This window comes from Eleutherodactylus coqui, chromosome 4, assembly GCF_035609145.1.
Source record: "Eleutherodactylus coqui strain aEleCoq1 chromosome 4, aEleCoq1.hap1, whole genome shotgun sequence".
NCBI lineage: Eukaryota > Metazoa > Chordata > Amphibia > Anura > Eleutherodactylidae > Eleutherodactylus > Eleutherodactylus coqui.
In genome coordinates this window covers 209237733-209252100 of record NC_089840.1, presented here as the reverse complement: position 1 = coordinate 209252100, position 14368 = coordinate 209237733, and positions in this window count along the sequence as shown.

Sequence of the window (14368 nt, the reverse complement as noted above, 5' to 3'; positions counted from 1 at the left end):
GCGGGAGCCGTCCCCGCAGGAGACCCGCACGAAAATGGAGCATGGTCCAGATTTTTTCATGCTCCATTTTTTTTAAAATCACTTTTATTGACCATCCGCGGGTATTTATCTACCCCGCGGGTGGTCAATGCATCCCTATGGGGTGCGGATCCGCGGGCAGGAGAACAGTTAAAATCTGCTGCGGATTTTAATTCTTCTTTTGCCCATGGACATGAGCCCTTAGGCTGGATCCCCACGAAGTATATCGGCTCGGTTTTCACGCCGAGCCGATATACGTCGTCCTCATCTGGAGGGGGTGGGGAGGATGGAAGAGCCAGGAGCAGGAACTGAGCTCCCGCCCCCTCTCTGCTTCATCTCCACCCCTCTGCACTATTTGCACTGGGGAGAGGTGGGACAGGGGTGGGGCTAATTCTCGGAATTTAGCCCTGCCCCTGTCCCGCCTCCTTTCATTGCAAATAGTGCAGGAGGCGGAGAGGGGGCGGGAGCTCAGTTCCTGCTCCTGGCTCTTCCATCCTCTCCCCCTGCAGATGAGGACGAGGTATATCGGCTCGGCGTGAAAACCGAGCTGATATACGTTCGTGTGAATCCAGCCTTAAAGGAGATGTCCCGAGGCAGCAAGTGGGTCTATACACTTCTGTATGGCCATAATAATGCACTTTGTAATGTACATTGTGCATTAATTATGAGCCATACAGAAGTTATAAAAAGTTTTATACTTACCTGCTCCGTTGCTGGCGTCCTCGTCTCCATGGAGCCGACTAATTTTTGGCCTCCGATGGCCAAATTAGCCGCGCTTGCGCAGTCCGGGTCTTCAGCTTTCTTCTATGGAGCAGCTCGTGCCAGAGAGCGGCTCCGTGTAGCTCCGCCCCGTCACGTGCCGATTCCAGCCAATCAGGAGGCTGGAATCGGCAGTGGACCGCACAGAAGAGCTGCGGTCCACGAAGGTAGAAGATCCCGGCGGCCATCTTCAGCGGTAAGTATTGAAGTCACCGGACCGCCGGGATTCAGGTAAGCGCTGTGCGGGTGGTTTTTTTAACCCCTGCATCGGGGTTGTCTCGCGCCGAACGGGGGGGGGGTTTAAAAAAAAAAAAACCCGTTTCGGCGCGGGACATCTCCTTTAAGTCGGCTTCACACGGGCTACAAAATCGTGAGAGATTTGTAAGCATTGCGAGACGCACGAATATGAACCCCATTCTTGTTAATGGGATCATACACATGAGCGATTTTTTTTTACCACATCCTATCTTTTGGTGCGCTTTCTCATCTCAGCGTCCATTGTGTGCTAGGTGCAAGGTCTCCCCAGTGAAAATAATGGGAGAAACTCCTCGATCCTCAACTGTGGTGGAGGATCACTTCTTCTCTCAAGTGATGCCAGGCGGTTTTGATATAAAATGCCTCGCATCTGCAGCAAAATTGCATATTGGTGAATCACAGCCCAATGTCGCGCTTGCCAGGTGAAGTTAGCCTAGGGGTATGTTCACATGTAATGGAAATGCTAATCATGGTGGAAAACTCTGCGTCAAACTCCGCAGTATTTCCGCAAAAAAACACGGAGACAAAATCTGCGCCATTGGTCCGCAAAAAAAGAAAAATGTTAGGGGTCCATGAATGTGGCGATAGAAAAAAATGCATTAAAAAATGGTGTAATAGCAAAAAAAAAAAAAGCTATCTAAGGGCGCATTCAGACGACCGTATATCGGCTCGGTTTTCACACCGAGCCGATATACGTTGTCCTCATCTGCAGGGGGGGGTGGATGGAAGAGCCGGGAGCAGGAACTGAGCTCCCACACCCTCTCTGCCCCTCTGCACTATTTGCAATGAAACTTAGCCCCACCCCCGTCCCGCCTCCTTTCATTGCAAATAGTGCAGAGGGGCGGAGATGAGACAGAGAGGGGGCGGGAGCTCAGTTCCTGCTCCTGGCTCTTCCATCCTAAAGAAACGAAGTAAAAAAGATGTTTCCAAAAATGGGATATATAAAGGCTAGCGTTCATCCCGAAAAAAAACTTGTTGATGGAGCCCTGTCGATTAAAACATTTTAAAAAAATTGTCTCTTGGAATGCAGAGACGAAAAATATTTTTAGTGTGCAAAAACAGAAAAACAAAAAAAAACTGTATAAATTTAGTATAATCGGAATCGCACTGACTGGGAGAATAATCTTATCACATTATTTCTTCGCCATAAAAAAGGAATCCAGAAAACAATGGCGGAATTTTTCTTTCCAAATTCCCCTAAAAGAAATTAATAAAAGTAATACATACATTATATGCACCCCAAAATGATGTCTTTAAAAGTACAGTTCCGCTAAAAACAAGCCCCCACACGGCTATGTCAATGAAAAAAATAATAAAAAGTTGCGGCTCTTGGAATGCAACGCTAAAAAAAACTGAAAAACTGGTTGGTCACTAGGGTATAATATGGTCCCATCACTAAGGGGTCGCACTTTTTCATCTTTCCTTCAATGTCATGGAATACATTGTGTATTCGAGAAGTAATTCGCCCTTTCAGGCACCACATCTTATAGTCGCAACACTAGTGAAATGCTTCTTAGGCCTTATTCACACAAATGTTTTATCGCGGCTATTTTGCCGCGATAAAAAGTCGGCTGAAAATCGCGACCATCCGAAGCATTGGATTCCAATGCATTTCTTCAGACAGGCGTGTAAATCGGCTGTCCAGAATCCGCAGAGTATGTGCGGAAAAGATAGGTCTAGCCCTACCTTTTGGCCGCAATCAGCCAACAGCTCCCATAGAAGCCTATGGGAGCTACCGACAAGGGGAGGGACTTTAGCAGGGACTTCTATGGGACCTTGTATTGTCACAGTCAGCCGGCAAAGGAAGGGGGCATCGTTAATCTCTCTCCACCCAGCCAACGGAATTCGGGGCTGCAGCGTATATACACCGCACCCGTCCGTGTGAATGGCTGAGAAAACGCAAGATTCAACTTTCTCTCAATTATGCGATTTTCGGCCGTGATGTGGGCGGCTGAAAATCGCAACGCCCGTGTGAAAGAGGCCTTACTCTCATTTCAGACTCCACTGCTGTATGAGAGGCTACATTATCTTTGTCCCAACCTCCTCCCCCAATCCAAGTACCCTTTCCATCAGTCCCTACACACCATCATTGTATGTTACCTGCCAGTGGTCACACATCGCCTGGGATATCACCTGTCCTTGCTCTGATCTTTTTCGCGGCATGTGCTCGTTCCAGGACTCTCCTTAGGGATCGTACACATATTAAATGCGCAAATTTTGTGTGTGCCATATGCAGTGAATAGAACCCATTGATTTCAATGGGCTTGTTCACATGAGCGTATGCAATCGTGTGAAAAAAAATGCTGCATGACCTATTTGGGTGCAAATCTGCGCACTGTAAGAACCTATTGAAATCAATGGGCGTGTGTAAATGCACATGACATACACAGAAAACCTGAATAATTTCTGCACTTTTACAGACAAAACCAATGTGATTTTGTGCAAATTTTTTGTGTGCGTAAACACATGGTGCATTTGCACACACAAAGATGCGCCGGTGCCTTGAAAAATGCGGACGTAAGCGATATTTGGTCACATGGTGTATTTGCACGATTGAAATGCACTTATGCCCATGTGAAGAAGCCATTACTCAGAACAGGGAGTGTCAGAGCTCTTTGGGTACCAACCCCAGTTCTATATCTCAAAAATGTATAGCCGTGACTGATTCTGTCTCCATAGAAGTGATCTCTTTCTCCCAGTCCCATATTTTGCTGGACTTTGTGTTTCTTCCATGTCTTCCTCTTGTCTTCCCCAATGAGGCTACTCCCCTGCCCAACTACAACTCTGCACCTTCCTCTGCTAGCATTCTGACAAAATATGTCATCACAATAATCATTCTGAGACTTCAGGCTAACTCTGTCCTTCTCACATTAGATCCACCTATTTCTTGCCCTCTGTCCCAGGACCTTACAGAAATGCGACTTCAGATGCCTACTGAGGGCTTAGTCACACAGGCGCCGATGATCCGCCCGTGTTTCTGCACGATATGACAGCCGCACTGCGTGCGGACGACGCTCTGCATGACCGACTCCATTGCCGGCCATGTGTTCTTTCTTGCGGATGGTGCGGAGAGTCATCCGCACCTGCAGTGCAGTGGTCTTATCGTGCAGAAACACGGGCAGATCGGCGCCTGTGTGACTGAGCCCTTAGGCTGCCTGTCCACAGGCGATTAGATAGGCTCATCGGGGAGACCTGTCAGTGTTCCCCCATCCTCCCCAGCGGCAGAATATCGCTAGTGATATTCCGTCACGGCCATGGACAGGCAGCCTTAGGCAATCAAATGTAGGTCCGCTTGCCACAGCTACAACGGACGGAACCTGCAGTTGAGGTGCATGGAGGTCCCACTTAACAATCTTTTGGGCAGTTCTTTTTTTTTTCTGGGACTGGACATCTGGCTCGTCATCTTCTACATTCAGGTAAAGATAGTTGGAAGGTTGGGCCTTTTTTCGCCCCTTCAAGTCGGTCGAGGTAGAGTCATCTTCAAGATTAATTACTGTGTTTATTTTCCGTCCTGTCTTTTTGCAACTGTCCTCCAGCCTACTAACAAGGTGGCCTCTGTCTCTGCCCATAGACATCTGTTTTTGCATTTCTGTCATTGGTAGCCTAATCTCTCGTAGGACTTTATTCACCAGGACTAGCTGCTTAGTCCTGTCTCTTCATGGCACAGTTACCCCAACCTTTCCTCTTGGCTCAGTCACAATAGCAGTTTTTCAGGAGAGGCCCCAGCCTAGGAGACAGCGGGGTATAGTTGTAGGCCTTGTCATGGTGGCTCTACGGTCTCCCACCCAGAGGGTAACCAGGGTCACATCCAAGGAGCCGAGAGCAGGCTATTAAATTGGGTTAACCAGTTGAGGGTTTACCTTAGTCCACTTTTGTCACAGGTAATGCCACCGTTCGTTTCTCAGTGGCTATCTCTCGATGAATGAAGAAAGAGTTCACACATAGGGTTGATGTTTAAAGACAGAACCGTGAACGGTCGGTAAAGCCGTTTTCTTCAACACAATTGGTAATAACTTCAATACAGTCCACGCTTAACATCCACCGGCAGTATAGGTAGTGCAGGAGAACACGTGATGTCACAGGGAGGAAACACGGGAAAACAGAGTGACTTACACAGGCCAAGTTATCTGTGGTTCTCTGTTCTTGGACACTTTTTCACAAACACCTTGACGACTATCTACTGATACCCACTCACGGAGTAGAAGATTCGCACTCCACACTGCACAGCGGGAACAGGCACTTCTTGCGGCTCGTCACACTTCTAACTCTCCATACAGGGAAGAAGAAGGGGGTCCACAGCACACGACTTCTATCCTCTTGGCCTCTTCCATATCCACCACACATAGACTAAAGGTGTCTGTGTGCAGAGCAGCTCCTCTCAGGACAGACCGAAAGACCATCAGCCAAGACAGACAGACACACAGCAAATCTTGCACCCACATATATATAACAAGGTCACATGACACACAAAGAGATACTTTTCCAGACATAACCCAGACGGTAACCCATTCAGTGCTGCAGCTATGCTATACACGTCATATTCACTCACATGGAACACACTGAAAATACACATAAGCACAAGACTACATAGATCATTCAGAAACTTCCTGAAGCTTCCACACATTGACTTCTGTATACGACATTTGTTTTTCAGCCATTCTCTCCTAACTTCGGGAGCGTTCCTATCAGTCTATCCAGTGCATGGTTATGTGAGTTCACAAGTGGTGGTACATTGTCTGCATTCACCTTTGTGCCTTCCCCACCCCTAAGGTACTGCTTTAGGACAACCCAATGTTTCTTTGTCCCCCAATGACATGTACAAGAAAACCAAATTTTTGTTACTTACCATAAAATCCATTTCTCGTCTCATTCATTGGTGGACACAGCACCCACCCAATTGTTTTTTAGGTGACTCGTTCTTGTTCATTATAGCGATTCTCAAAACCTTCGGTTTCGACAAGATATCAGTTGTATTTTCTTATCAGTTTGTAGTCATCGACTTTTGTTTGATTTGTTCTTTCCTACTGCTTTTGTAGCTCAGTGCCTACAGGAGGGACGTAGAAGGTAGGAGAAACTAACACTTTTTTGTACTTAAGGCCCATTTACACGCAACGATTGTAGTTTCAATGAACGAACGAATGAATAACAACGACTTATTTGCTTTTAAATAATTAGTCTTTACATGTAAAGATAATCATTTGAAATTCTCGCCATTTCCGTCCTAAAGGCACATGTACACCCAAAGATAATCTTTCAAACGATTGAAAGATTGACATTTTTACCGGTCATTTTGCATAAAGTTTTATTGGACACTAATGTCCATTAACACTTTATCATCTTCATTTGCATGTCAAAGGGCCTTCGATAGCTGTTTGCGAAGCCCAGCATGTGGGATAGGCTTTGCACACAGCTGCATTGTTCTCGTCAGGGCTGCTGGCAGAATACAATGTAATCTCCCAACTCCAGCTGAGAACACAGCATGTGGTCTGTTGAGAGATACTTTATGTCTCTGCTGCTGAATAATGAATTTTAAGTTCACCTTAAAATTATCATTCAGATGAAAAGTGCACAATGGTAGCATTTACATGCAATGATAATTATCAGTCATTTGCTGTTGTTTGAAAGAATTTTGAGAGATAATCATTGTGTGTAAATAGGCCTTTAGCTGGGTTGTTTGGTAGTGCTTATATGTAAGGCGGACATAGATAAGATAAGCAGAGGGTTGTTTGCTCAAGAGGGCATGTTTATATCCATAGAATCTCTGACTGGGATGTTTTTAATTAGTGTGAAGAAAAAGCCATTGTCTTCTGCTGCATGAGTCATTGTGTTTAGCTGGGCAAACAATCACACCTCCCCTCAAGTCCTTTGAAACACTGAGCAACTGTTATTTAACACTTTCCAATCCACTGTCTGATGTATAAAGACATTCTGATTGAAGGCTGTACAGCTCCGATGTCGGAAGATGTCTGGCAGGGTATTCTTACTATATATTACTGGCCGCTCTGTTGTCAGGGGCCTCTCCAGAATGTCACATACCACAGTACTGGCTCTAGCCAGCAGATGGCAACATTGTATAATAGCAGAAAGAGAAAGCCCCCTAGGAAACCCTGAATGCAAAATTGGATTGCAAAGGGTTAAAACCAATGACAAGCAAACCAACTAACGACTATTTTTATGCGGGCAGAAACTCAGCGATCAACGTCAAGTTAATGAATAGTGTACGATTGCTTCGCATTTACACGTAACGATTATTGCTCAATTTGCTTGTTTGAATGAATCTTGAGCGATAATTGTTGCATGTAAATGGGCCTTTAGTGTCGCCTCCTAGTGGCACAAGCAATACCCCTTAGATTTCCTGTGTCCCCCAATTAATGAGATGAGAAATTGATTTTACGGTAAGTAAAACATTCCTGTTATGTGGGGGAACAGAATGACCCATTATAACCGGAATAAATCAAGTGCGAATAGACTGGGAGATGGTCCCTTATCACTGAAACCATCTTGTGTCGTGACATTGTTTCAGTTGATGCTGTTTTAATTGATTTTATCTATATGCTGTGTGTGTAATGTATTCTTAAATATCTTCATTATTTGGGGTGTCTTTTTGTATCTTTAATTGATTTACCTGTGCGATTTTCTCAAGATGCGACAGTGCTACAAATCGCATGTATGTGGAGCCCATAATTTCCTATGGGTTCTTCAACACGTGTGGTGTTTTGTAGCCTGCGACATTGCGAGACTACAAAATCGCGGCATGCTCCATGTTTCCCTATGGAGCCTTCCTCTCTGTTGCAGCGCATCACACTAATACGATGTCTATGTCTGACGATTGCTGGTTTTGGCTCGCTAAAATGCAACAAAAACTGCATGTATGATTCCAGGACAAATGGTACAGCACTTTGACAGTCGCAGTTGCTTCTCCAGGCATCACTTTTAAACTTCTTTTTTTCCATTGACTTCAATAGGAAAAAAACATAACATAAAAACCATGGGGAGGGAGAAATTTATCATCAGGGGAATTTTTGATGTCACATTTCTGGTAAATTGTTTTTATCGCACTCCAGTTTAAAATGTGATACATTTATCAAATTTTGCACAATGTAAATAAATTTGTCACAATCTTGAAATATCTTTGAAGGCGTGGAGTCGCTTTGTATATCACCCAGTTATTGGAGTGAAATTCCAACAAACTTTGCAACTTTTTAAAAAATAAAAGTTAAAAAAATTAATCCCATTATCTTAGAGGTGAGCTTAGAGGTCCTTTGGGTGGAATAATCAGTTATTTACAGCCTTCCCTATATAAGGGCTTATTTACACAAGCGTATATTGGTCGGGTTTTCACGCCCAGCCAATATACGCTGTCCATTTCTGCAATGGGAGGAGGCGGGCCGGGAGCTGGCTTCTCTCCGCCCCCCGTCACTGTTTGCAGTGGGAGGGAGCGGGACAGGTGGAACCTGTCCCATCCATCCCATTGCAAGCAGTGGTGAGGGGCGGAGAGGGGGCGGGTGCTTAGTGCACTGCTACCGGCCCGGACCCGCCGCCTACACTTGTAGAGAGGGACAGCGTATATCGGCCGGGTGTGAAAACCCGGCAGATATATGCCTGTCTGAGTAAGCCCTGACTGTGCATACAGAGGTAACTGACAAATTAACTATGACCGGTTTCACACAGCCAAGAATCTTGTGCAAGTTTGGTGCGCTGTGAGAGGCAAAAAACTTGCACGAATATGAACCCCATTCTTTTGAATGGAGTCATATACATAAGTAAAAAATATGATATATGATATAAAAAATACCCGCATACCTTATCTTTTTGCAATCCTTTGGAACGCATCGCCAATTGTCTTCAATGGGACAGTAAAACACGGGCACGCTGTGCGATGTGAGGTTTCTGATGGAAAACAATGGTGAACACTTGCCGATCCACCTACACGGCTGAAAGACGCACCGGAGAATCGTTACTTCACAGAAGTGATGGGTGGTGTTTTCGCTAGATAAACGATTTGCATCAGTGTGCAAATACACGTTGGCAAGCTTGATATCGGGCCAAATTTCTCAGCCTGATATCGCTCTCGACCGTGTGTAAGTAGCCTTAGGGCTCACCCAGTATTATGCATGTAATACGTGGTGCTAAAAACCCATTGATTTCTATTGGGCCCCTCACACCTGCGTTTTTTTTTCCTCCCTGCGTGAAAAAAAAGCACAGCATGTCCTATTTTAGTGCGTATTACATGCATTAAGGCCAGTGTCACATGGGCGTATTTGCGTACGCAATGCACAGAGAATAGAACTCACTGATTTCAATATGTTCGTTCATATTTGCATTTCGCTCATGCAGAAAAAACTGCTTATTTACGCACCAAATGCCCCCCAAGTCAATGGGAATACGCAAATGCGTGTAAAATATGCTAGGAGATGCGTATAACACTGCATAATTGCACAGGAAAAAAAATACATCTGGAATGCGTTAGTTTGATTAGCCATTTTAATTGGTGGTCTTTGTTTGCCGCACGCAAGTGAACATGCCTTACATGGAAAAAGTACTGTAAGATACACCGATGCGCACAAAAAAGCATTGTTTATTCCACAAGTATGCTGCACTCAGGCGTGTGCAAATATGCATTTGCCTGCAGTTCAGAGAGTATGTGCAACCTTGTAATGGTTAATGCCAATACAGATGAACTAAAGGCAGCAAGCAGTAGGGAAGATATAAAGCACCACATAGTAGGAGCCAGGACTATTCAGCTGGTAGTCTCATAGATGACGTTCAGCGGGTAAAGGACTCTGGACTATGTTCTGCGCAGAGTGTGTTGTTTCCTCTTTTCATTCTGAATGAAGGCTGGTAAATGAGGAAATTGATTATATGTGCTGAGGTAGGAGAAGATACACTGTATACCACCATCATCCTTTATTACCGACGTCATAGCCTCCAACAAGCTGCAATAGAAAATATGTACACCCCCCTTCCAATCATCTCCTGTTGCATGTACAGCTTCATATGCCACAGATTTTACACGATTTTCTAATTTTATGTATTATTACATCTTTATGCATTAATAGGAAATTCGTGTATGCATGGCATGAGAGCCTACTAGCTGTAAACCCAGTGGTGTACATAGAAGAGAAGGTCACCATAGCAAAGATCAAACTTGGCTTCCTGTTTTGCCAGACAGACAAAAGAACCTTGAGGGAATTTAATAAGCCCTAGATTTCTTCTGTAAAAAAAAAGTCACAAACCTTACTTGTGCAAAAATTTGCGACGTCTGGGAATTTTTGATTACCTCATTAAACATGTCAGATCTTACTCCAGTGGGCACATTACTAAGACCGGCATATGAAATGCGCCCTGTGATTGCGTCCTCTCTGGTCCGATTCCTTGCTAGTCTAATAGCATCACTCCAGTCCTCTCGGCTGGTCTTTCTTTACAGACTGCAGCGGTCTACATGTGCATATGACTGCTACAGCCAATCACTGACATTAGTGGTCTACTGCTGAGGCAGTGATTTCATAGTACCTCTCTTATACGGTGATTACATATTGATTTAATGGGTTGTGAATTTTGGACAAACCCTTCTGAAAGGTCCTACAGCCGGGACATTGTTCGTATCATTTCCAATTGAAGAATCCAGCTAGTTAAATGTGTTCATCGGCTCCTGTTATACTGACGTATTCCATCCGGTATTACACATCAGGAATATTGACTGCGCTATCCCAGACAAATTCATCCAATACAAAAAAGTATATTGCAAGGTATCGAACATTTAACATGGTTGCCTATGAGTGATGGATACCACTGTATGGAATCTTTAGACATCTTTTTAACATTTTTGCATCACACATACAAATATATACATAATAACTACACAAACTTTGTGCAGTTAGAACCTATATAGTCGTCCACAGCCTACGCTGTGTAAGGAGGAGGTTTGGGAACCGACAGCTGACACTCACCAGCAACAGCTATGATCAAAAAGAACCCTGATTGCGGCTCTTCACCCTTTAAATGCCACTGTCAGTTCTGACAGCGGTTTTTAAATGTCCAGAAAGGCCACCGGCAATAAGATCGCCGGATTTCTGTCTGTATGTCCTGGCAGCCTGAGAATTTCTGCAGGCCTCCAGGGCTGCCATGAGTGTTTATTAAAGACTTGCCTGTGGCATGACTTTAATAGGCAGGCTATTAAAATATAGCATAATGCAATACAATAGTATTGTCTGATCACTTATATAGTATAATACAATAATATAGTATTGCATTGTATTTAAAAGCAATCAGACAATCGCCAGTTCAAGTCCTCTATGAGGTTTAAGAAAAAATGATAAAAATGGAAACTAAAGCTTTTTTTAATTATTGTAAAAATAAAAAATATTAAAAGTAAAAAAAAAAATAAACCCTTTTCCAAGTTGTTGCATACTAAAAAATAAAAATTGGTATCATTACATCCATAACTTCCAATTTATTAGAGTATCACATTATTAATCCAGCATGATTAACTCCGTCAGAAGAAAAAATACGCAATGGCCGTTGTGCTTTTTTGGTCACTCCGTTCCCCCCCAAAAAATTGAATAAAAAACTATCAAAGTCATGGTACCATTACAAACTACAGGTCACCTGACAAGAAGTGAGCCCTTACGCAACCCCCTCAACGTAAAAATAAAAAAGTTATGGGAGTTAAATGCTGGTGACAGGAAGTAACTCTTTCTTTTTTTAAGTACTATTAATACATTAAAAAAATGTATATAAACTTGGTATCACTGTACTCATATTGAACCACAAAATAAAGACGTGTAATTTCTACCGCACCATGAATGCTGTAAAAATAGCTACCAATTCTACCCCAATATGGTGCAGTTGGGGTTTTCTCACTTCTCCCCACTTAGAAATGTTTTAAAATTCTTCCAATACATTATATGGTATGTTAAATGGTGTCATTGAAAAATACAACTCGTACTGCGAAAAACAAAGCCCTCATGTAGACATGTCACCTTAAAAATGAAAAAAAAATTATGATTTCTTTGAATGTGAGAATACCAGAATTGTAGAGTGTGACTTGGACACAGGCTAATCAATGATCTTTGGTCAAGGAAGGGTTAATGTACTGTATATGTCATGAGCTGTTCATTAGGTATACGTTAAGTGAAAAGCATTAACGCAGTATAACAAAAGCCTCACCCGTGGAAACCATTTAGTTTGCAGCTTTTCCACAAAAGGTGGAATTTGATTAAATGCTGGGGCCAATTATTCCCCTTTTGCATTACACTAGTTTTGATACATCTATGTTTTAATTTCTCACCATTTTCAAGAGTTGCTGTCATTGAATGGATGTATTCCTGTTCATCTCCAGTGGCTCAACATGTGTACAGACCGAAGGAGATGTAGTCAGGCCACTGCACTATGGTCAGCAAATTCTGCTTCCTCCACAGTGACAGCGGTCGTGGGAATCAGCTGATCGTCAATCCTCTATTGATGACCTGTTGGTCGTCAATAGAAACAATCTTAAAAAGTCCCAGAATACCTCTTTAAGGTGTCGACTGAGGACTAAGATGCCAAAATGCAACCTCCAGAAGCTCAAATTTTTATAATTACAGCATTCACTTTTGCTTGTGGTAAAAGTGTTTTCAAACACCTCTTTCTGTATTGTGAACATGTATGGTTGGATTCTTTAACTTCATCGTCCTTACTTTCCTACAATGGTATACATCAAAGAGAAAAAGGCCCATAGCAAAGACTAAATTGCCCTCAATTTATTTTTTTGCTGGGTTTTATCAGATAGACAGAAAGGCTTGATGGTGGTTTTTCTTCAAGGCTCTTTCCAAAATCCTTAGTCAATTCTTCACCCCTTTTCTGTTAGCAATATAGTAACTCTGTAGAAGGAGGTCCTGCACAGGTACTTTCAAGCAATAACACATGGGATGGGTTTAATTAGGACCACCATAACAACCACATGGGCTGCTTTTAAGGCACATATACATTTATATACAACCATTTTGGGAGCTGAACGATGATCGTTCAGTGTAAATAGCAGCCATTTAGTATTGAATGGCCGCTATGTTAAGTCAATGAAGAGGTTCAGGGGAGAGCGAGGAGAGAGATCTCCTGCAGCCTCCCTGCCCCCTGTTGGCCGCTCTGTGAGCCAGCCAGTGATACTAGCTCCAGTACAATAATGTATGCGGGGACGCGTGTCGGGCATCATTTGCCTGACATTCGTCCCATCTAAAGGGGGCTTAAGGGTTGTAATGGGCCTGATAAAGTTGTAGATGTGATATAGAGATATTGATAAAATGTCCCCCAACTATCCATAGCAACTTACAGCTCAAGATACTGGGAAAGATGAATTCAATGTTCTAATCTCGCTCCCCCTTCCTTGCAATAAAACTAGCTATTGACAGGGGAATGCTAACTGAACCCCCTGCAAGTGTAGATTAACACCTTAGACAGTTCCCATAGACATTTAATAAAGAATATTTGGTTGTGTGAAGGTCAGAGCCCGATATGAATTTTATTTTCAGAATCAGGCAGGCCAGCTAAACAAAATGCATCTACAGATGTTGCAATACGAGCTGATTAAACACCCCAAAATGTACATATAATTTGTGTATGTTGCTTAGTATCTATGGATTGGTAAATTGCTGATATTAAACATGACAGCCATGTCTTCCCTATTGGAGCACCTCCCAGCGAAATACGGCCAAAATATTAAATCGGGGTTTTCTACAGATCTTTCCCACATATACTCAACCTGCCTTGATGACATAAGGAAAAAGCCGGCAGGGGTGTGGTTCTGCAGATTCTTTAAAACTTAGTGGGTTCTTTATCTGAATTATCAGACCATGGAAATATTCGGCGGCATATGGACTGTCCTGTTTTGTTTTTAGGAACTCCGCCGAACAGACCTTTTTGGGCTGTGTATCCCAAATGTGGTTACTTTCTTTTAATTTCTTCGTGTTTATTTTAAAATACTGCCCTGTTGTCTATTAATATGGTATTTCCTTATGCTCCTGTGTAACAACCTTTTTTTGTATATCTTTTGTACATATCTATAATTTGCACTGCTAGTCCTTTTCTAGAATAAATCTACAATTTATAAGTCAGCCTTGTCCGTTTCAAGTAAGTATTTCAAGTAAGTATTGTAGAGTGCGAGAGCCGTTAGAACAGATCAGGTGGTGATTTGAGCTTTCACTTTGCATACGTTCAGAAGCCCAAGAAAGCTGGGTACAAATCAGCCTGTAATACTGCTAGAGTGGTAGCAGTATAGACTTACCTTCAGCCATTTCAAAGGGTTATATCCTCAGAAGGAACCCATTCATGGAAAATGTAGTATGACATGGCAGCCCTTTGG